Raw genomic sequence first — 22,506 nt, forward strand, 5'->3', positions numbered from 1 at the left:
ATTTTTGAAACTCAGGACCAACTCATATCAAACCATATATATTACCTAATCAAATTCAATCAAGATATCATCTCAAATTCTTATTCAATTTCACTGCAATTCATTTCCTCTTATTAATTATAGTTCATCCCATTGTTTTCATCAGTTCATGTATCCTACATATTTCACTAATTACCACAAAATTTTTAACAATGTTACTAATACTTAAAGTGCATAATATAAAGTGCTCAGTGAAAGTGCTTCAATATTATAAATACAATAAATACATTAAAAAATGCTCGGGTCCAATGTGATGAAGAAGATAGACTAAGCATTGCTCAGCCATTTCCCTGAAGCAGCGGGGGTGCTGAGTTTACCCCGCGAAACTAAGGCCTGGTCGGATATAAGTTAGAAGCAACGATGCTGATTTGACAATGGGCTACTCGAGTTAAAGAGCTAAGTATTTGTAAAAGACTACATTAGTTTATTATATTAAATGGAAAGCTAGAAGTTATAAGCTACAATGAATTTCCTTTTGGATTAAATGGAAGGCTAGAAGTTATAAGCTACAATGAATTTCCTTTTGGATATAAGTTAGAAGCAACGATGCTGATTTGATAACATCCCTTTTTTCATATGAACTACAAATGAACTTCCTTCTTTTCATTTGAACTTTTTTCAAAGCGAACTCAATTTTTCCTAATGAACTTTTCTTAAATGAATGTTTGAAGAAATGTTTAAAACTTTGATAGGAAAGTCATTGATTTAGTGAATTTAAGATTGTCTCAGAGCATTTTTTAATGTATTTATTGTATTTATAATATTGAAGCACTTTCACTGAGAACTTTATATTATGCACTTTAAGTATTAGTAACATCGTTAAAAATTTTGTGGTAATTAGTGAAATATGTAAGATACATGAACTGATGAAAACAATAGGATGAACTATAATCTCCATTGATCACTACCCTCTGTCGCCTTCCACTAAACCAGTTCTTGACCCAGCTCATCACTTTGGGACCCATCCCAAGGGCACTTGTTTTTTATTAGATGTCTGTGAGGAACACTGTCAAAGGCTTTGCTAAAATCTAAATTCAACACACCTAGCGCACTCCCTCTAAACAATTCTCTGGTCACCCAGTCATGAGACAGAAAAAAAATATTGAGGAAGGCTATTTAGGTCATAATGATCTGGAACAATTGTGCACACATATGAAAGTGATCAGAGCCTATCAGAGAATGGATTGTGTATGCTTAAGTTGACCTGGCCTTTACATCCTAGGACCAATTCCCATATCTTAATTTTCAACATGCTGGACCAATCATGAATTGCCAAGCTCCACTACTTCCATGTTAGTCTGTCAACAGCCAATGACAGGTCTTACCATTAATGGCTATGGAGATAAATCTAATATAACAGTGGTTTTCCTAGACATTAAGGGGGAGGAGAAGGAGACTGTGAGAGAGAACTGGTGGCTTCCAGCCTGCAGAGGGACTGGAAAGATATGACATGGAGAATGATCCCAAAAATGGAGCCCAAGGGGGCCTCAACAATGAGACAATCAAGGCACAACAAAGGAGTCGTGAGGATGAGATGTCAATAATTCAGCCATGGGTGTAAAGTTTAAAGTTCACTTTATTGATAGGACTGCGAGGACTTGAAAACTCAACACTGACAGTGTTTCAGCATCTATGCCTTTGTCAAGAGTATTTAGAAGGAACAGAAAAATATCTGGTGTTGATATAAAATGACAATATCCCACAGCACAGAAGTGTGTTGTGATTAGAACTGAATGTCAAGACCACAAAGATTTCTTTGCACTTATGGTCATTCCTTTGATTTATGGTCTATAAGCACACTAGAATATTAATCTGGTATATTTACTTAAGTTGTCTGATAATATTTTTAATAGATTTTGCCTTTGGGATATTGTCAAGTTGATTTTTAAAATTTTCCCTTCAGGCTGTTAGTGAACTTTTTAATAATCCTCTGTTTATATATATATATTTGACTATAAAATGACAGTCAGAACTGAGGACCCAACACAGGCCATGTTTTGGCTGTGAAGCCTTGCTTAGGTAGGGTTACCAGACATCTGAATTTACTGAGACATATCCTATTTTTAGAGAACATGTTCGGGATCTGGATGGCTTTTCAAAATCCGGCACTTTGTCCAGGTTTTGAAAAGCTTCCACCTCGGGACCGTGTAGGGAGGGCATCTGCGCACACACGTCTGCAATGCGGTGACATCATCACGTCACACCTGCTCATGCACAGATGCCCTCCCAACATGGCACTGAGAATGAGAACAAGTTATGGGGGCTCAGGGCTGGGGTGTGAGGCTGGGGTAGAACAGGGCAGGGCTGGGTGGAACTGGGTGGGCCTGGGGGCAAGGCTATGGGTCCGGATTTTACAATAGCAAAATCTGGTAACCCTATCCTTTGGAGTCCTCATAGGATGAACATAAAAAATATATCAATACAAAAACCTTATAGTCAATCATATAATAATAATGATCAGTTTATATACCACAAGGCTGTAAAGTTCTATGCGGTTTACAATAGTGAAAAAAACCAAAAAACAACAATAAAAGAAGTTGAATAGAACTAAAAAAGTTAAAAAAGTTAGAGACACTAACCCCCTCTTTTACTAAGGTGCGCTAGAGTTTTTAGCACGCGCTGCATATTAGCATATGCTGTCCCCAACGCTACGTGTAAAAACTAACGCCAGCTCAATGGTGGCGTTAGTTTCTAGCGCATGCACTATAACCGCTAGCGCAGCTTAGTAGAAGGAGCACTAAAATGATCAAAATATTGCATAATAAAATTTTTACGAATTAGCTGCCTAAATACTTTGAAAACAGATATGTTTTTAGATTTCTCCTAAATTCCTCATAAGGGTCAGTAAGCAAAAAACTTTAAGAATTTGTCTATTGCTTAGACATATGTAGTAAAGGCATTTGCTGGAGAGTTTTCGTTCTTCCCAGGGCCTCCCTGTTCTGCCTGGGCTCAGTTTTTATTGCACTACCTAGCCTGGGCCACTCTCCTTAAAGTAGTCTGTGAGGGAGTATTGTTAAGGGGAACCCGTAACTCCTATACACTCCTTCATAGAACGCTTAAGTGTCTTGCCCATGATTAGAAGAAGCCACAGTGGGATTTGAAGCGGGGTTTGCCTGCCATCAAATTTCATTGCATCTGCAGGGAAAACACCACAATTAAGTTTAATGGATCCAAATGAAGAAATAATTTGGTATACAAAAATGAACCAAATAGGTGATTAATCCATAAACAAAGTGAACTGTAGTTTTTTCCCTGTGCACATCCCTGTTTTCTACTAAAACCATACTCGAACACAGTTATATAGCGCAGAACTGACAAACATGCTAATAATAACCAAGGTAAGTTGTTTAGCACAGAATGTAGTTCTTCATCCAATAGTTTGTTGCTCTCTATTACTGTATAATTATGAACATCTTCTATTAACTCTCTGAGTTATTATATCACATAGGTAATTTTAGAGAGACTTGTCTTATTCTCCTAACAGTCTAAAATAACAATCACTAATAAATTACAAATGAGAATATATACCTAGCTTTTGATTGTGTAATTAAAGGCCAAAATGAAAGTTTGATATCAATCATTCTGCCTGTGGCCATGAAAGAAATTAATAACATTTTTTGGTGGGACTTTTTGCACATACATTTGAATTCAGCATAATTAGTGGCAGGAAAATCTAGATGCATCCAGAGGGAATCTCCACACAACTGCTTTGCCGACTATTAGTGCTTAATTTCTGAATGTCACAGCCTGCACATCTTAATTTCTGGAGAATAAGCTCAATTGAACTTGGTCCCCAGTTATGCAAAAACTACTCAGATAAAACCAAGTGGACACCAATGTAATGAATGTGGTTATTAAATTGTTTCAATTGAAGGAACCTTATTCTTACATCACCATAATGAGAACAATTCATCCCCACTGATCAGCATGTCTTTCTTTTTTTTTTTCCCTACATAGCTTTCTTTGATCTCAAAGCATATTGCTCTGGTGTGTCCTATTGAAAAAGAAAACTAGGGCAATTTTAGTGCTTTTGTGCCTTGCCACTGCTCTATTTTTTGGCTGTTTAAAAATAGCTGTTAATTATAAGTGCAGTTTAAATGTCTCAAGTGACCCAGAAATGTAGTTTGGTCTGAGACAGATTGTGTGTCTCATCTGAAACAGATGTACTTTCACACAGCATTCTGAATGCACTCCTCAGTGTGTATTATTCTCTCTAGTTATTTCAATCAAGGATTGAGCTTGTCTAACGATCTGCCACACAAACCCACACACATTTTTTTTTACAAGGAAAAGAAAATCTGATTTTGGTTTACTTCAAGAAAGGAAAAGCTTCTTTCTCTTACATGCATTAAGAGGGTGTATGTTTGGAAAATGGTGGGATAAGAGTTCTGCAACTCGATTGTATGGAGTTAGGAGACCCTATGCTTTGTTTAATCTTTATCTTTTCTCTCTTTAGACTGCATGAGCCTATTGTGAAAATAATATTTAGTGGTGCTAAACAAGCTTTGAGAAGCTGTTCTGTCATTTGACTTAGTTTTATTAACTATTATGTAGCTATAAGTCATGCTTTGGAAGTAGATTTTAATTTCAAGCACTTGTGACTCATAAATAGGGATATGTGAACTGCTTTAAAAGACGATTGGTGAAAGTCAGTGAGCAGATCCCCTCAGAATCCAGTGCTAACTTTTCATGCTTTCTCTGGAATATGTAGTACAAAATCCATCTGATCTGGGCTTGAATTGAAGAGTTTTTCAAGGCCTTTCTGATTTGAAGGGAGCAGTTATTAAACCGGGTTAAGAATTTTTGCCACTTAATGTGGGTTAAAAGGCAAAATCCTCCCTCTAAAAGCATCTTGGTTCACTGCAATACACACTATATACTAATGAGATGCAAACATGCAAATGCATATAAAATACTTCATTATTACATATATTGAATAAGGCAGCTTATGTAGATCTGCATTATGCATGGAAAAATAAAATCAGCTTTGTGCTGGCATTATGTTTTCCTCTCTAGGTGTATTGGGCTGCTAACACACAGCCTAATGCTCCATGGAGGAGTCTTAAAAGGGCTGGTGGTAAAGGAAGAGCTGTGCAGGTTTTCTTCCCTCTAGAAAGGACCCCCATATCCCGGAAAGCACCCTCAGCCCCTACTGTACCAGCAAGGTTAGTTAATTCTGTGGTAAATGAATATAACAGAATGAACCGTAGAAGCTGAGTTATTTTTTTCTTGTTGGAAGCAGGCATAAATATTAGCATAATAGGTACGTTGGTACACATATTTTATAAAATATCAGATCGATATTCAAAATTAATTAACTGATCAGAAATGTCTCCTAGCTGATTAAAGCACCTGTTCGGAGCTAAGCAGTTGTTAGCAGCAGTACTTAAATATTTAGGGCTAGATTCTGTAAAAGTTCATAAATCGACAGCCACCTACAAAAAAAGTGCCAGCCGTATGTCAATCATGCTTAGGCACCATTTAAAGAATCATGGCTAACGGCACCTATCACAAAAATTAGGTGCCAGTAATGTAGGCCAGGGTTTTACTCATAACATAAGAACATAAGAATTGCTGATGCTGGGTCATAATGCAGTGGTCCATCATGCCCAACAGTCCGCTCACGCAGCAGCCCTTAGGTCAAAGACCAGTGCCCTAACTGAGACTAGCCTTACCTGCGTACGTTCCAGTTCAGCAGGAACTTGTCTAACTTTGTCTTGAATCCCTGGATGGTGTTTTCCCCAATAACAGCCTCCAGAAGAGCGTTCCAGTTTTTTACCACTCTCTGGGTAAAGAAGAACTTCCTTACGTTTGTACGGCATCTATCCCCTTTTAACTTTAGAGAGTACCCTCTCTCGTTCGCTCTACCTTGGAGAGGGTGAATAACCTGTCTATCTACTAAGTCTATTTCCTTCATTATCTTGAATGTTTCGATCATGTCCCCTCTCAGTCTCCTCTTTTCAAGAAAGAAAAGGCTCAGTTTCTCTAATCTTTCACTGTACGGCAACTCTGTACGCTCTTCTATGGACACTTTCGAGTAATACTGTGTCCTTCTTCATGTACGGCGACCAGTGCTGGAGGCAGTATTCCAGGTGAGGGGGTATCATGGCCCAATACAGCAGCGTGATAACCTTCTCCGATTTGTTTGTGATCCCCTTCTTATCATTCCCAGCATTCTGTTCGCCCTTTTCGCTGCCACCGCGCATTGTATGGATGGCTTCATCGACTTGTCAATCAGTACTCCCAAGTCTCTTTCCTGGGGGGTCTCTCTAAGTACTGCACCGATCCTGTATTCGTGTATAAGATTTTTGTTACTGACATGCATCACCTTATACTTATCCACGTTAAACCTCATTCGCCATGTCTTGGCGCATTTCTCGAGTGTGTTTATGTCATGTTGCAGGTCTTTGCAATCCTCCTGCATCTTCGCTTCTCTGAATAACTTCTTATCATCTGCAAATTTAATCACCTCACTTGTCATACTAATTTCTAGGTCGTTTTTAAAATATGTTGAAAAGCACGGGTCCAAGCACCGAACCCTGCGGCACTCCACTTGTGACGCCTTTCCAGTTCGAGTATTGTCTATTTACTCCCACTCTCTGTTTCCTATCCGCCAACCAGTTTTTATTCCACATGAGTATTTCACCCTAAATTCCATGGTTCGCAATTTTTTGAAGTAGTTGTTCATGTGGAACCTTGTCGAATGCCTTCTGAAAATCTAGATGTACAATGTCGACTGGATCACCCTCATCTATCTGCCTGTTTACTCCCTCGAAGAACATAAGAACATAAGAATTGCCACTGCTGGGTCAGACCAGTGGTCCATCATGCCCAGCAGTCCACTCACGCGGTGGATCTCTGGTCAAAGACCAGCACCTTAACTGAGATTAATCCTACCACAGTACGTCCTTGTTCATTATGAACTTGTCTAACTTTGTCTTGAATCCCTGAAGGGTGTTTTCCCCTATGACAGACTCCGGAAGAGCGTTCCAGTTTTCTACCACTCTCTGGGTGAAGAAGAACTTCCTTACATTCATACAGAATCTATCCCCTTTCGATTTTAGAGAGTGCCCTCTTGTTCTCCCTACCTTGGAGAGGGTGAACAACCTGTCCTTATCTACTAAGTCTATTCCCTTCAGTACCTTGAATGTTTCAATCATGTCCCCTCTCAACCTCCTCTGTTTGAAGGATAAAAAGGCCCAGTTTCTCTAATCTTTCACCTTATGGCAAGTTCATTAAGGAAGATCTTCCTCTGCTGAAGCCGTTCTGGCTGGTCCTCATCAGATCATTTCCAGATGTCTGGATTTTCCCGGACATGTCCTCCTTTTGAGGATATTTCTGGGGGTCTGGACAGATTTCAAAACCCAGCACTTTGTCCGGGTTTTCAAAAGCTTTCCTATGCACAGTAGAGCATCCATGCATGCGCAGATATAACTCGATAACATCGCGCACAAGCGACGTCATCACAATGCATCCATGCGTGTGCGAATGTCCTGCCTGACAAGAGCAGGTAGCGGGGGGCGGGGCTGGGGCGGAATTGGAGGTGGGGCTGGGGCATGACCAGGGCCAGATTGAGGGGGAACTAGGGCGTGACAAGGCAGGAATGGATGGAACTGGTCATCTTATGCATGTTAATTGCAGGTATAACTTGAAGGACTTCAGTGTGCCAAGTGATATGCACAGTTTATAATATTCTATAAATTACACACATAAATGGAGGACACGCCCATGGCCCATCCATGCTTTGGCCATATCAATCCCCCTTGCAGTTAGTTGCCATGAGCATCATTTTAGAAAGGATATCCAACTCAAAATACGGGAAGGATGACAAGATGGTTCTCCGATCGGAAGCACAGAAGGAAGTTCCGCTTGAGTAACGACTTCGCTTTTAGCAACGGTGAAGCGGAAAGGCAAGTCACGTACTTACCCAGCTGAGGCGGCTGCCTCTCCGGCTCTGGGTCAACGAACGCTACAAGGTTTCCTTCTGCCGAAGGAACAGAATCTTCAGGAGCCAGAGCAGGCAGTAGAGGAAAAATCTGCTCACGATTTCGACACCTCGCTAAGCCCCGAACAACGCGAGACTCCCAATCAGCCTAGAGGTAGAACGCAGTTGCAGTTGGGGAGTGAAGTCCCTAATTCTGAAGAGGTTAATGGGACTTCCTCTAATGCTCGGACACTGCCTGCTTCTTCACCCAGCCTAATGGGACTTCTTGGGGGCTGAAGGAGGAAGCCCAGTTGGGAATTTCTCCCTTGGAGCGGACACTGGAAGCATGGAAGACCTTCCGGCAGCTGGTAAGAGAGCTACCCAGAAGCTGAAGAAAAGATCTGAGAAAATCACTTTAGAAGCTGTGTGGGACGCTGTAAGTGTACTGGAAGCTGAATTGACTGCTCGACTAGATAATGTTTTACAGATTCCAGAGCAGATTAAAGACCAGGTAAAGCAATCGGTGGATTTAGTCACTAATATAGAGGCTCGAGTTCAACAGTTAGAAGATCTGAGAAAATGCAATCTGTTCAATCAGTTGTTATCAAAGATAATTTGAATATTCATCAAAAATTGGAGAGATTAGAAAATTATGAATGCAGATTTAACTTGAGGATGTTATTACCTGTTGAAATGTTTAAGAAATATCTAAGAGAGACATTACAAATATCATCTAAATCAATTCCTCCAATTATTAAAACATTCTATGTTAACTCTGGTAGCCTGATGGTTAAGTTAGTTAAAGAACAGAAATCAGAAGCCAATTTTGATCTTACTGGCTTCCTGGAGGACTCTAGATCAGTAGTGTCCACATCCACCTTAATTGCATCCTTTGCTTTGGAATTCGATAGGAATTGGATTCTTCAACTGTATTTTCGCTTTAAGAATGAAAAGTTTCTGGGTCAGTCAGTAATGATTTTTCCTGACCTTTGTAAGGCCATGCAACTGAGGAGGAAGGCCTTTTTGGCATTTAAACCTCAGGTGCTGAAGCTCAAAGGGGTGTTTTTCCTTCAATTTCCATGCAAATGTATAGTTAAAATGAATGATAGAACGTATGTATTTTTGGACCCAGATCATTTAAAGAATTTCCTAGAGTCAAAGCAACCTCCAGTTCCTATAGCTGTATCCACCCCCTCTGATTGTAATATTAGTCCCGCAATATAAGATCAAGCATCAAATTACTGCATCTCAATGGGCACGAATTTGGATTTGGAGGATGGGATATACAGTGTCGGCATCTATGATACAAACTTGTTTTTTTCTGTTACATAGAGCATTATGGACCCCTGTTCGGGTACAAAAATTGGATAGCTCTAAGTCTAATAAATGTTGGCACTGTCATCTCGAAGCAGGGACTTTAGATCATTTATTATTCTATTGTCCATTTATTATGAATTTCTGGAAATCAATATGGGACCAAATTAATTGTTTATTAGATAACCCAGTGTCATTATCATATGATACTCTGCTATTTGGTATGGCAATGAGAGCAAAAAGTCAGATCTCTACAAATAATAACAAATTATTACTTATAATGACTGGGGTTGCCATTCAACAAATTACGTATAATTGTAAAAATTGGAGTAGATTAAATTATAATTTCTGGTGGAATTCCTTATGTCATGTTTATAAAATGGAAAGATTTATTGCAAGACAGCGCGTTTTTTTCAGGAAATTTCAGAATGTGTGGGAGCCATTTACAAAGTATTGTACCGATTAGATGACATTTTATTTTCCCTTAAATTTACAAGTTTGATTGTGTGGGGGGGAGGGGAGAGTAAATTTATTATTACATATTATATAAGGTATTGATTATAGGATAAGAAAGGGTGGGAAGGGTGGGACATAAGAGCATATTATTTGTACCATTGATGATTATTAAGTGTTATATTTATTGTTAATTTGTTTGGATATATTGTTACACTTATTGTAAATTTGAAAATGAATAAAGAATAAAAAAAAAAAAAAATCCCACGATATAAGAATGTTAACTAAATGATCCGAAAAATGAAAATTTCTGTTTTGAAATTAAGTTGTCCTCTAATCCTCCAAGATTTCTGTAATCTCTAATTATTTCTTTTTTCCTTAAATTGAGGTTAATATAGAGATATACTTATAATTTATTGCCTTAATTAATTGCTATCGGAGATTTTCAAGTGTTATCTATTTCTTTATCAAGTGTAAACTTGTAATATTTGAAAATTGCATAAATAAAAAAAAAAAATACGGTAATGATGTCAAAGTCTGAATGTCACAAATGGATGTCAATTTCTCATGTATTTTAGAACAAGATCTTCTGACATATATCCTGTTCCGAAATACATTGGAAATGGTCATCCAAATGCTATGTCCAACATGAACATTCATTTTACAAACTGAAATGACCCAGCTATAAACAGGGCAAAACAAGGTACTTGATGTATTTGTGACAGCAGAGGAATGTCCAAGTGGAGGAACAAACCCATGCTGGTTCTCATAACCCTGGGCAAGTCACTTGGTCCCCCATTGCCCCAGGTATATTAGACAGAATGAGCCCACTGGGACAGACAGGGAAAAATGCATGAATACCTGAAAAAATTCACATAAACCATTCAGCACTCCCCAGGGAGAACAATATAGAAATACTGAATGAATAAATAAATAAATAAATAAAGCAGTTGGCTGAGAATCAGAGCAGGTTACTACAGGACCCTAGTTCAAATCCCACTGCAGCTGTTTTAATTCTTTTCTTTTTTTTTTTCTGTAGGAATAGAAAAATACCTTCTGTGACTTCCTTTACTCCATCTATTTGAGAGCACCTTTCTGTAACCTGGATGTGCCAAGTACCAGATCTAAATAAAGACATCCATCTTTTTCAACATGCATGTCTCATTCCCTTTTGCAATTGGAGCTGGATGTTCATATTTTGACTCCTCCCTAACACCATCCAAAGCACACCCAGACCACGCCCCCTTGCTATATAGACATACTGCAATGTTAGATGTCCATATCCTGCTTTTGTAAAATTGGAATTTGGATGTCCATGCAATAGGGTTGCTGGTTTTCAGACATCAAAAATATGATTAGAGCTTCTAAAATAACCACCTAAGGTACTTAGGTGCTACCTTATAGAATGGTACCTAGTACATATAGGCACCTAACTACCTCTTTTATTGCACTTTTGACATGCTTAAGTGGTGCCTCTTGAGTGGGCATAAATGTCTGCAGTAATTTATGCCACTTTGGTGCTGTAATTTATAAAAACACATATTTGCCTGTGTCTTTATATAAGTACTTTGCCTTCCCAGAGAGGCGGTCTGTTATAAAATTACCCTCTTTAAGAGCTGCATCATTTCCCCCTTTTTTATTAAGTTCAAAAGTTTTATTTATTTTGGGACCTTAAATGAAACAAAACAGAACCCACGACATGTTTAAATATAGGAAATAGCTGATGCCACAGTGATTGTCACATAGATACTCCCTACTCCTAAAGAGATGCAAAATTACATATTTTGCTCTTTAGTTTACTCAGGGATGAGAAAAGCTCCTGAGTAAGCAAAATGCCTTGAATAGTGAAGCTATTTTTTTCTGCCACAGGATGATATTGGAAGAGGGATACAGTAGATAGCAAAAGCTGATTATAGCAGCATCAGGCAGCCTTGAAGAGAATTTTAAATATATGAAATTTTGGCATTAAAAAAAAAAATCAGATGCACAGAACTTCCAGCTAAACTTTATTCCCCAGATCCTATGTAGGTCACTCAAACTTGGGTGCCAGAATTTGCGTGTGGATCAACTCATTGCTTTTAATTGACAATAACAATCAGTGCCATTAACAGGCATGGAACTGAGACCAATTAAAGGTTACAAATGGATCTCAGATCCACGTGCTTCTCTAATAATTATGCCCAGCTATTCTCAGGTGGATCTCAAATGGGGGGGGGGGAGGGACATGGGTGGGTCAGGGGCAGTCAATGGCTGACTTCCATTGAGCACTTTGACGCTTTGTTTCAGGGTCGTATTGGTGTACCCATGTTTCATCACCAGTGATAACATGGCCCAAAACATCATTTTGCTTCTTCACAAGATCTCGGAAAACTTTGATTCTCCTTTGTTTTTGTTCATCGGTGAGCTCCTTCGGGACCATTTTTGCACACACTTTTCTCGTACCAAGATTTTCAGTTAAGATTTTCCTGCTTCTCTATCAATGTTTACTTGGTCTACTATTCTTCTCACAGTCAGTTGATGATTTTGACACATAATTTGACAAAAATTTGCAATGTTTTCATCAGTTCTACTCATTACTGGCTGTCCTGACCTATTTTCATCAGTGATGCTTTAACTCCCCTCAAGAAAATGTTTAATCCATTTGTACACTGCAGTTTTCTTCATGGACTTGGACTAACATGTCTTTGATTTCATTTCCACTTTTGCCAAGTTTAACAAGAAATTAGACGTTCAAAGTATTCACCAAAAAGGGATGTTAATGCATCTTTAGAAGACTGATAAAATTAGACAGATAGACCATCAGGGCCAGGTACTTTTTTCCCCTGCCATAATTTGGATTGCATTCATAATTTCCTGTGGTGTAATAGAATGTATAAAATTGTGATTGTATGAAGATGATAGTGTGTCATGAGGCAAATTTGTAAGAAAGGATGACAAAGGTATACCAGAAGATTCTGAAGAATAAAGTTGTCTATAAAACTCCAGGAATTGATGTGAAATATCTTTGTCTTCTGTGAGTATCTTTCCATTGTCATCTTTAATGTCTGGTACATTTACATAAGAACATAAGAACATAAGCAATGCCTCTGCTGGGTCAGACCTGAGTTCCATCGTGCCCAGAAGCCCGCACATGCGGCAGCCCCAACAGGTCCAGGACCTGTGCAGTGATCCTCTATTTATACCCTTCTATCCCCCTTTCCAGCAGGAAATTGTCCAATCCTTTCTTAAACCCCAATACCGTACTCTGCCCTATTACGTCCTCTGGAAGCGCATTCCAGGTGTCCACCACACGCTGGGGTAAAGAAGAACTTCCTAGCATTTGTTTTGAATCTGTCCCCTTTCAGTTTTTCCGAATGCCCTTTTGTTTTTATATTTTTTGAAAGTTTGAAGAATCTGTCCCTCTCTACTCTCTCTATGCCCCTCATGATCTTATGTCTCTATCATATCCCCTCTAAGTCTCCTCTTCTCCAGGGAAAAGAGACCCAGTTTCTCCAATCTCTCAGCGTATGAAAGGTTTTCCATCCCTTTTATCAGACGTGCCGCTCTCCTCTGAACCCTCTCGAGTAACGCCATATCCTTCTTAAGGTACGGCGACTAATATTGGATGCAGTATTCCAGATGCGGGTGCACCATCGCCCGATTCAGCGGCAGGATAACTTCTTTCGTCCTGGTTGTAATACCCTTCTTGATTATACCTAGCATTCTATTCGGTCTCTTAGCGGCCGCTGCGCACTGTACCGTCGGCTTCATTGTCATGTCCACCATTACCCCCAAGTCCCTTTCTTGGGTACTCTCTTTCACTAACATCCCTCCCATTGTATAGTTGTACTTCGGGTTTCTGCTTCCCAGATGCAATACTTTCTCAATATTTCTCAACGTTGAACTTCATCTGCCATCTCGTTGCCCATTCTCCTAGTTTACTCAAGTCCCTTTGCAATTCTTCGCAGTCCTCTTTAGTCCGAGCTCCACTAAATAGTTTGGTATCGTCCGCAAATTTTATTATCTCACACTTCGTCCCTTTTTCTAGATCATTTATGAATATATTATATAGCAGCGGCCCGAGCCCTGAGCCCTGTGGAACACCACTCGTGACCCTCCTCCATTCCTAGTAGTGGCCCTTCACCCCCACCCTCTGTATCCTACCCGCCAACCAGTTTCTGATCCATCTATGTACGTCTCCGTCCACCCCATGGTTCTTCAGTTTCCGGAGTAGACGCTCGTGTGGCACCTTGTCAAAGGCTTTTTGGAAATCCAGGTATATGATGTCTATGGGGTCTCCTATGTCCATCTGTTTGTTAATTCCTTCGAAGAAGTGCAATAAGTTAGTTAGGCACGATCTCCCCCTGCAGAAACCATGTTGGCTTGTTTTCAGAAGTTTGTTTCTTTCCAAATGTTCATCGATGTTTTCTTTTATCAGCGCTTCTGCCATTTTCCCCGGAACCGAGGTGAGACTCACCGGTCTGTAGTTTCCCGGGTCAACTCTTGATCCCTTTTTAAAGATGGGCGTGACGTTGGCTATCTTCCAATCCTCTGGAATCACTCCTGTTTTCAGGGATAGGTTGCAAATTTGCTGCAGTAGTTCTGCTATCTTCTTCTTTAATTCTTTCAGAACCCTTGGATGGATTCCGTCCAGACCCGAGGATTTGTCAGTTTTTAGTTTTTCTATCTGCCTACGCACATCTTCAAGGCTCACTTCCATGGATGTTAATTTTTCTGCTTGATTTCCATTGAAGAATTGCTCAGGTTCCAGTATGTTGGTTGTGTCTTCATTCGTAAATACAGACAAAAAGAACTTAAGTCTTTCCGCGACTTCTTTCTCCTCCTTCACTACTCCCTTCTTGTCTTTGATTTTTCAGATTTCATTTTTAAATATTCTGCAAGCTGATGATAACTTTATTGTTATTTGCATAATAGTTTGCAGATTGTATAAATATTTGCTTACTTGCAATGTGACTTAGTAATAAATTATACTCAAACCTCAGATTTTGTAACCATTCTAATAAGTGAATATCTGAAGTAAAATTTTGTGTTTATGTTCCAATTATCTAATGCTAGATTCCAACTCAGAAAAACAAGCATTGTCTTTTTTTATGCTTCTTGAAAGTGTAAGAAATTATGATTCCGCTAATGTATGCATTAAAAGCATTCCAGGTATTGTGCCAAGATGTATTATCCACTTTATTCGCCTTAAAATGTTTACATATTTCGTTGTTGACAATAGAATAGAAGTCAGAGTCATTTAACAATTAAGCATTAAATCTCCATATTATCAGATTATGTTATGGCCTAAAATCTTTAAGATGCAGTATAATGGGTGTGTGGTCAGAAATAGCTATTTCACATATGTCAGAGTCCGTGACATGTTTCATAGGAGAGTGGCCAATAAGAAAATAATCCATAAGAACATAAGAATTGCCACTGCTGGGTCAGACCAGTGGTCCATCGCGCCCAGCAGTCCGCTTACATGGCAGCCCCCAGGTCAAAGAACAGAGCCCTAACTGAGATCAACCCTACCTGCATACGTTCTGGTTTAGCAAGAACTTGTCCAACCTTGTCTTGAATCCCTGGAGGGTGTTTTCCCCTATAACAACCTCTGGAAGAGTGTTACAGTTTTCCACCACTCTCTGGGTGAAGAAGAACTTCATTACATTTGTATGGAATCTATCCCCTTTTAACTTTAGAGTGCCCTCTCGTTCTTCCTACCATGGAGAGGGTGAACAACCTGTCTTTATCTACTAAGTCTATTCCCTTCAGTATCTTGAATGTTTCTATTATGTCCCCTCTAAAGTCTCCTCTTTTCGAGGCAGAAGAGGCCCAGTTTCTCTAATCTCTTGCTGTACGGTAACTCCTCCAGCCCTTTAACCATTTTAGTTGCTCTTCTCTGGACCCTTTTGAGTAGTACTTTTGAGTAGTACTTCATGTACGGCGACCAGTGCTGGACGCAGTATTCCAGGTGAGGGCGTACCATGACCCGGTACAGAGGATGATAACCTTCTCTGATCTGTTCATGATCCCCTTCTTAATCATTCCTAGCATTCTGTTCACCCTCTTCGCCGCCGCTGCGCATTGCGTGGATGGCTTCATCGACTTGTCAACCAGTACTCCCAAGTCTCTTTCCTGAGAGGTCTATCCATGTACCGTCCTGGACATCCTGTATTCGTGTATAAGATTTTTTTTTTTTTAATTAATTCTTTATTCATTTTCAAAAATACATATATTCATTCATATTAACAATAAATACATCACTTACAAACAATCATTGATATATTTCATAAATTCTTATCCCTTCCGCTTTCCCATCCCTCCCTCCCATATATTCCATTATCATATAAAACATATAATAATAAACTTCCCCCCCTCCCTATACCTTAAGTTGATAAATATAAGGGAAACAAATTCAAATTAATCTTTACAATACTTTGTCAATGGTTTCCACACATCCTGAAACTTCTTAAAATATCCCCGTTGTAATGCAATAAACCTTTCCATTTTATAGATATGGCATAAAGAATTCCACCAGAAGTTGTAATTTAATCTCCTCCAATCCTTCCAATTATATGTAATTTGCTAAATGGGAACACCAGTCATTATAAGTAGTAATTTATTGTTATTCGCAGAAATCTGACTTTATAAGATTTTTGTTACCAACATGCATCACCTTACACTTATCCACGTTAAACCTCATTTGCCATGTTGTGGCCCATTTCTCGAACGTGTTTATGTCCTGTTGTAGGTATCGCAATCCTTCTGCGTCTTCACTACTCTGAATAGCTTCGTATCATCTGCAAATTTAATCACCTCGCTCGTCGTACCAATTTCCAGGTCGTTCATAAATATGTTGAAGAGCATGGGTCCAAGCACTCAACCCTGTGGCACTCCGCACATGATGTTTTTCCAGTCCGAGTATTGTTCATTTACCCCCCACTCTCTATTTCCTATCCGCCAACCAGTTTTTTATCCACATGAGTATGTCACCCTTGATTCCATGGCTCACAATTTTTTTAGTAGTCGAACACCTTCTGAAAATCCAGATATACAATGTTGACCAGCTTGCCCTTGTCTATCTGCCTGTTTACTCCCTCGAACATAAGAACATAAGAATATAAGCAATGCCTCTGCTGGGTCAGACCCGAGGTCCATCATGCCCAGCAGTCCGCTCACGCGGTGGCCCAACAGGTCCAGGACCTGTGTAGTAATCTTCTATCTATACCCCTCTATCCCCATTTCCAGTAGGAATTTATCCAATCCTTTCTTGAACCCTATTACGTCCTCTGGAAGCGCATTCCAGGTGTCCACCACACGTTGGGTAAAGAAGAACTTCCTAGCATTTGTTTTGAATCTGTCTCCTATCAGCTTTTCCGAATGCCCTCTTGTTCTTTTGTTATTAGAAAGTTTGAAGAATCTGTCTCTCTTTACTCTCTCTATGCCCTTCATGATCTTATAAGTCTCTATCATATCTCCTCTAAGTCTCCTCTTCTCCAGGGAAAAGAGACCCAGCTTCTCCAATCTCTCAGAATATGACAGGTTTTCCATACCTTTTATCAGACGTGTCGCTCTCCTCTGAACCCTCTCGACTAACGCCATATCCTTCTTAAGGTACGGCGACCAATATTGGACGCAGTACTCCAAATGCGGGTGCACCATCGCCCGATACAACGGCAGGATAACTTCTTTCGTTCTGGCTGTAATACTCTTTTTGATTATACCAAGCATTCTATTCGCAAGATCTCCCCTTGCTAAAGCCATGCTGGCTGGTCCTCATCAGATCGTGTCTGTCAAGGTGATCAATGATGCGGTCCTTTATCAGTGCCTCTACCATCTTTCCCAGTAACGATTTCAGACTCACTGATCTGTAGTTTCCCGGATCTCCTCTTGAACCTTTCTTGAAGATTGGCGTAACATTGCCACTTTCCAGTCTTCCGGAATTCTTCCTGATTTGATCCACAGATTGGCTATCAGTTGAAGCAGTTCAGCTATAGTCCCTTTCAGTTTCTTGATTACCCTCAGATGAATGCCATCCGGTCCCAGGGATTTATCATTTTTAAGCCTATCAATCTGCCTGCATACCTCTTTTAGACTGACCGTCAACCCTGTCAGTTTCCTGTCTTCGTTTCCCGTGTATAGCCTGCCAGCTTCTGGTATGTTGTATATTTCCTCTTCGGTAAATACAGATGCAAAAAATGTGTTCAGTTTGTCGGCGATGGCTTTGTCCTCCTTTAGCACTCCATTTTTCCATAGTCATCCAACGGCCCCACTGCTTCCTTTGCGGGTCATTTCCCCTTAATATATCGAAAGAAAGGGTGGAAGTTTTTCACCTCTTTGGCTATTTTTTCCTCATATGGCACCTTCTTTGATCCTGTTTGTGCTTTTTCCAGTTTCATTCGTTTTTTATCTTTTCCTTTCCTTAAACAAAGTGTGTATGAAGCATGAGGAGCTGAGTAAAATGTATAATCCTTTGAGTTAGTATGTATTATATGCCACGGATACACTAATTTGAATTGGTATATAATATCCGGTAGTGTATGCCAGGATTTCATTTTCTTAAATGCCATAGAGAATTTCCTATCCAGTCACCACCAATTATGCAAGGTATGTTGCCAGCAGACAATGTTAGGTCAGCTATTTCCTGAAAATAAAAAAAAGAAGGGAGAATCTACATTTGGACCATAAATATTTATGACTTGCAGTGGGCAGTGATTAATTGATAGGGTAGCCATAATCCATCTGCCATGATGATTATATTAGGACTATTTTAATGAGCATAGCGACACCATCTTTCTTCCCATCCGCTGGTGAAAATAAAGCCAGAGTTGCTCAAAGTACAGATAATTTTTGAGATTTAGTCTTTGATAAGTGGATCTCTTGCATAAAGAAAATGTTTGATTTAAGTTTTGTTGCATAATTGAGAATCTTTTTACATTTAATAGGGTTATTTAATCCTTTAATGTTTAAAGATAAACATGATATAAACAACTGAAAGTTGTTACAATACATATGTCAGAATGCATTGGCATAAGTACCTATTTCCAATTATCTCTCTGCTAATGATAGAAGAAGAGCAGTAATATAACTTAGTAATGCGTACATACAAATTAAACCTAAAGACAGTGGCCTGAGAAAAATCAGCAGTTAGATAGATATCTAAAATATAACTTTGAGTAAACAAACCTGCAATAGCACTAGCAGTGCTGCAATGGATTATAATAACATGTTGTAAAGACAACAATAAAATGCATTTAAAGCAATATCTCAAAACTTTGGTATAATTGTAATAACATATCGTCTAACGACACCCATCGTGATAAACAAAAACCTAAGGAGTAATGAGAGGCATCTTATAAAGTGACTCATATTAACATATGTACTAACAATTGAAAATAGCTAGACATTGTTATAGACTGAAAGGCCTAAGGAAGTTTGTCATTTCACAAAGAGGAAGAAAATTAAACCTGAAATAGGCTGTGTTGTTTGGCTGTGATTCTTCTGAGATGTACTTGATGAGCTCCACAGGGTTGAAAAGACCTTTGTTGCACATGTTATAAATTGCCCATAGCCATGTCATTTAGAACATTCCTTTCTTGGCCCCAATAGCTGTTAGTTTGGGACGTATAGCTTAGCCCTGCATGTATGTACCTGAGAGGATTGTTAGATGCTCAGAGATTTACTATTTGAGAGATGTGTAGCTCTTGACACCTTCTGGAAGGCCCAGAGGCCAGGAGTTATTCAAGCGCAACTCATAGTGCATGTTTATATTATCTCTTTTCAGTTGAACCTCTCACTTTATTTGATTATTGAATGCTCCTATAGTATCACTGACACTCCAGCACCAATCTTTTCCCATCTACTATTGTATCAAATAAATAGATTCCTCCAACACGATGTGATGAGCGACCTAAACATTTCCAATAACTTATATAATGGGATATAGTATCACACCAAAACCACATTGTTTATTTCATTAATACAGAGGCATCTACCTTTGTTGACATGCTAGATACATTTTCTTGTGATGAAAAGTGGTCTGTAATACATCGAAATCAATACTTGAAAAATGAGAAGAGTCATTTAGAGTTTCTTAATAACATTAGAAGCTTTTAGGGCTGAAATTGAGTTAGTCTTTATCAAATAAGAAGATCTAGTCATATTTTGTCGATGGTGCTAGGCAGTATTTCTTCAATGTGGTCTGCAAGATCCAAGGGGTTGGTAAAGTCTTTTGTATGATTGTTGTTAAAAACTGATGTCACAGCCGTTATTATAATGATTTAAAAAAAAGCGAACCATTCTCCAAACAATGCTCATGCAAATGAGGTTAGCAGAGCATAGTGAAGATTCACTAAATTTGTATGTGCCCATCGCTGGTAATAGAGATGGGCAAATGCACAGAATAAATTGGAAAAAAAAAACCCAAATTGGGCCGCTGAAGACAAGCAACAGGAGAGATACCCACTCTCTCCTGCCTCCAAGCAACACCACTCCCAACACCCCCAGCAGCGAGAGAGATGCCCACTCTCTCCTACCACCAAGCAACACCCTCTAGACACCCCCCGGCAGTGGGAGAGATGCACACTCCCTCCCGCTGCTGATGTCATGTGAACCCCTAACCGACACCCACCCCTTGCTCACTCCCTCCTATTGTCAAGCAATATACCCCCTGACCCACTTCCCCAGCAGCGGGAGAGATGCCCACTCCCTCTTGCTGCCACTCAAACTAGCCATGCCTTCAATGACTCCCCGCCCCTCCCCCTTACCTTACTTATGATGGCTGGCCAGAGGGATGCCTATTATCTCCAGACAGCAGGCCCACCTCTTCAAAATGGAGGGCCTTCCCCTCCCCAATGCATCCTGGGATGCACCGGGGAGGGGCCTGAGGCTCTGATTGACCCAAGTTGTTTAAGGCCCCCGCCGCGGGGGGGGGAGGGGGGTTAGTAGTGTTGAATGATTGTGCGATGTGCAGGAGAGAATGAGCATCTCTCCTACCAATCTTGGGTGAGTTTTTAAAATTATTATTTTAAACTAGTCTTATAGCCCGTTACATTAACGGGTGCTAGAATATGTATGTGTGTGTGTGTGTGTGTGTCTGTCTTTATTTTTTTTTCTCTCTCCTTAGCCGCTTTCTGTATTTCTGTCTTTCTATCTTTCTTTTTTTTTTTTCCTTGGCTGCTCCCCCCACCACCCCTTGCCTGCTCCCCCTGTCCATTCTTCCTTCCTTATACCTCCCCTGTGTCCTCCACCACCCCATCACTGCTCACCTTATCCAGCAGCAGCCCTTCTCCCTTTGTTTTACCTCCCCCCTGTCCATCATCACCTCCTTCCTGCTCCCCCTGTCCAGCAGTAGGCCTGCCTTCATTTTTCTGTCCCCCCCTGTCCATCAGCACTTCTTCCACTGTCCATCAACCCCTTTTTCCTGCTCCCTCTGCCCAGCAGTACGCCTCCCTTCCTTTTTCTGCCCCTCCATTTCTCTGTGCTGCAGCATTTCCCTCCTACCCCACTTCCCTGTGCAGCATTGTCCTCCCCCCCATACCTTCCTCCTTACTTCCATGCCCTACCATTCTCTCCCCCTCTGCTCCCTTTACTCCAGCTGCTCGAAGAAGCCAGGCCTTAACCACAAAGCTGGGGGGGGGGGGGGGTGTAGGGTTTTAAAAGGTACAGTGACAGCAGTGGTGGTGGTGGGTTTGAAAAGCCATCGGCCGTGAAGTATGCCGCCTGCATAATTCACGGCCAACAGCTTTTCAGGACTTTAAAAACTTGCCTGTTTTATTTTAAAATGCCATCCGAGCTCAGCCGCCGCGGCCTGCAACCACCGACAACTGCCGTGGCTGATAGCCGCCTCGGGCCGCCGACAGCCGCTGCGGGGGTGAGGGAGAGAGAGAGCTTCGCGCGCATGCGCACTCCTACCTGCGGTGCCCTACAGCGCACAGAAAACAGAACACGCAGATGGAGTGTGCATGCGCGGCTAACGTTTTATTATATTAGATACTGTGTGTGGTGATGGTGGTGGTGGTAGTGGTGAGGGGGGGGGGGTGGTCTGAGACCTTATTTTCCTGTCATTGCCTGAGCCAATCAGTGCTCAGGCAGTGATCAGAAAGTAAAGCAAACACAGCTCAGATCTGTTGGCAAATTTTGGCCGCAACATCGCCTACCTGGGTATCCTAAAAAAAACAGTACAAAAATTAAGATTAGTGCAAAACACTGCAGTTCGCTTGATCTTCGGACTGAGAAAAAAAGACCATATTAGCCCCTATTACAAGAAGTTACACTGGCTACCTGTGGAGGCGCGAATACTATTCAAATTTGGTTGTATCTGCTTCAAACAAGTCTGGGGCCTAGCACCTTCCTACCTACAAACACACTTCACTCTACACAACCCCATACGTACAACCAGAAACAAAAACATCTTTGCATACCCAAAGATCACAGGCTGCAAATACAAATCCTTCCTAGACAGAACCTTCATGTTCCAAGCAAACAGACAGCAATCCTGGCTGGGAAACCACATAAATAAAGCCAGACAGACCTACAGCACATTCCGAAAATCAATTAAAACTGTTCTATTTGGCAAATTCCTTGCTTAATCAGATTACCTCTCTCAGGTATATATATATATATATATTTTTTTTTTCTCCCCCTTATAACCCCATTGTATTATGTAATATCGTTCTTCTCTCATGTATTCTTCCCCCATGCTTCTCCAATTCATGATGTAACTTCATTCTTCTTGCATTTTGTAATTCGCTGATTGTCCAGCCTTCTTTCTATGTGAACCGCCTAGAAGTCAG

Source organism: Geotrypetes seraphini, chromosome 1 (genome assembly GCF_902459505.1).
Source record: "Geotrypetes seraphini chromosome 1, aGeoSer1.1, whole genome shotgun sequence".
NCBI classification, from domain to species: domain Eukaryota; kingdom Metazoa; phylum Chordata; class Amphibia; order Gymnophiona; family Dermophiidae; genus Geotrypetes; species Geotrypetes seraphini.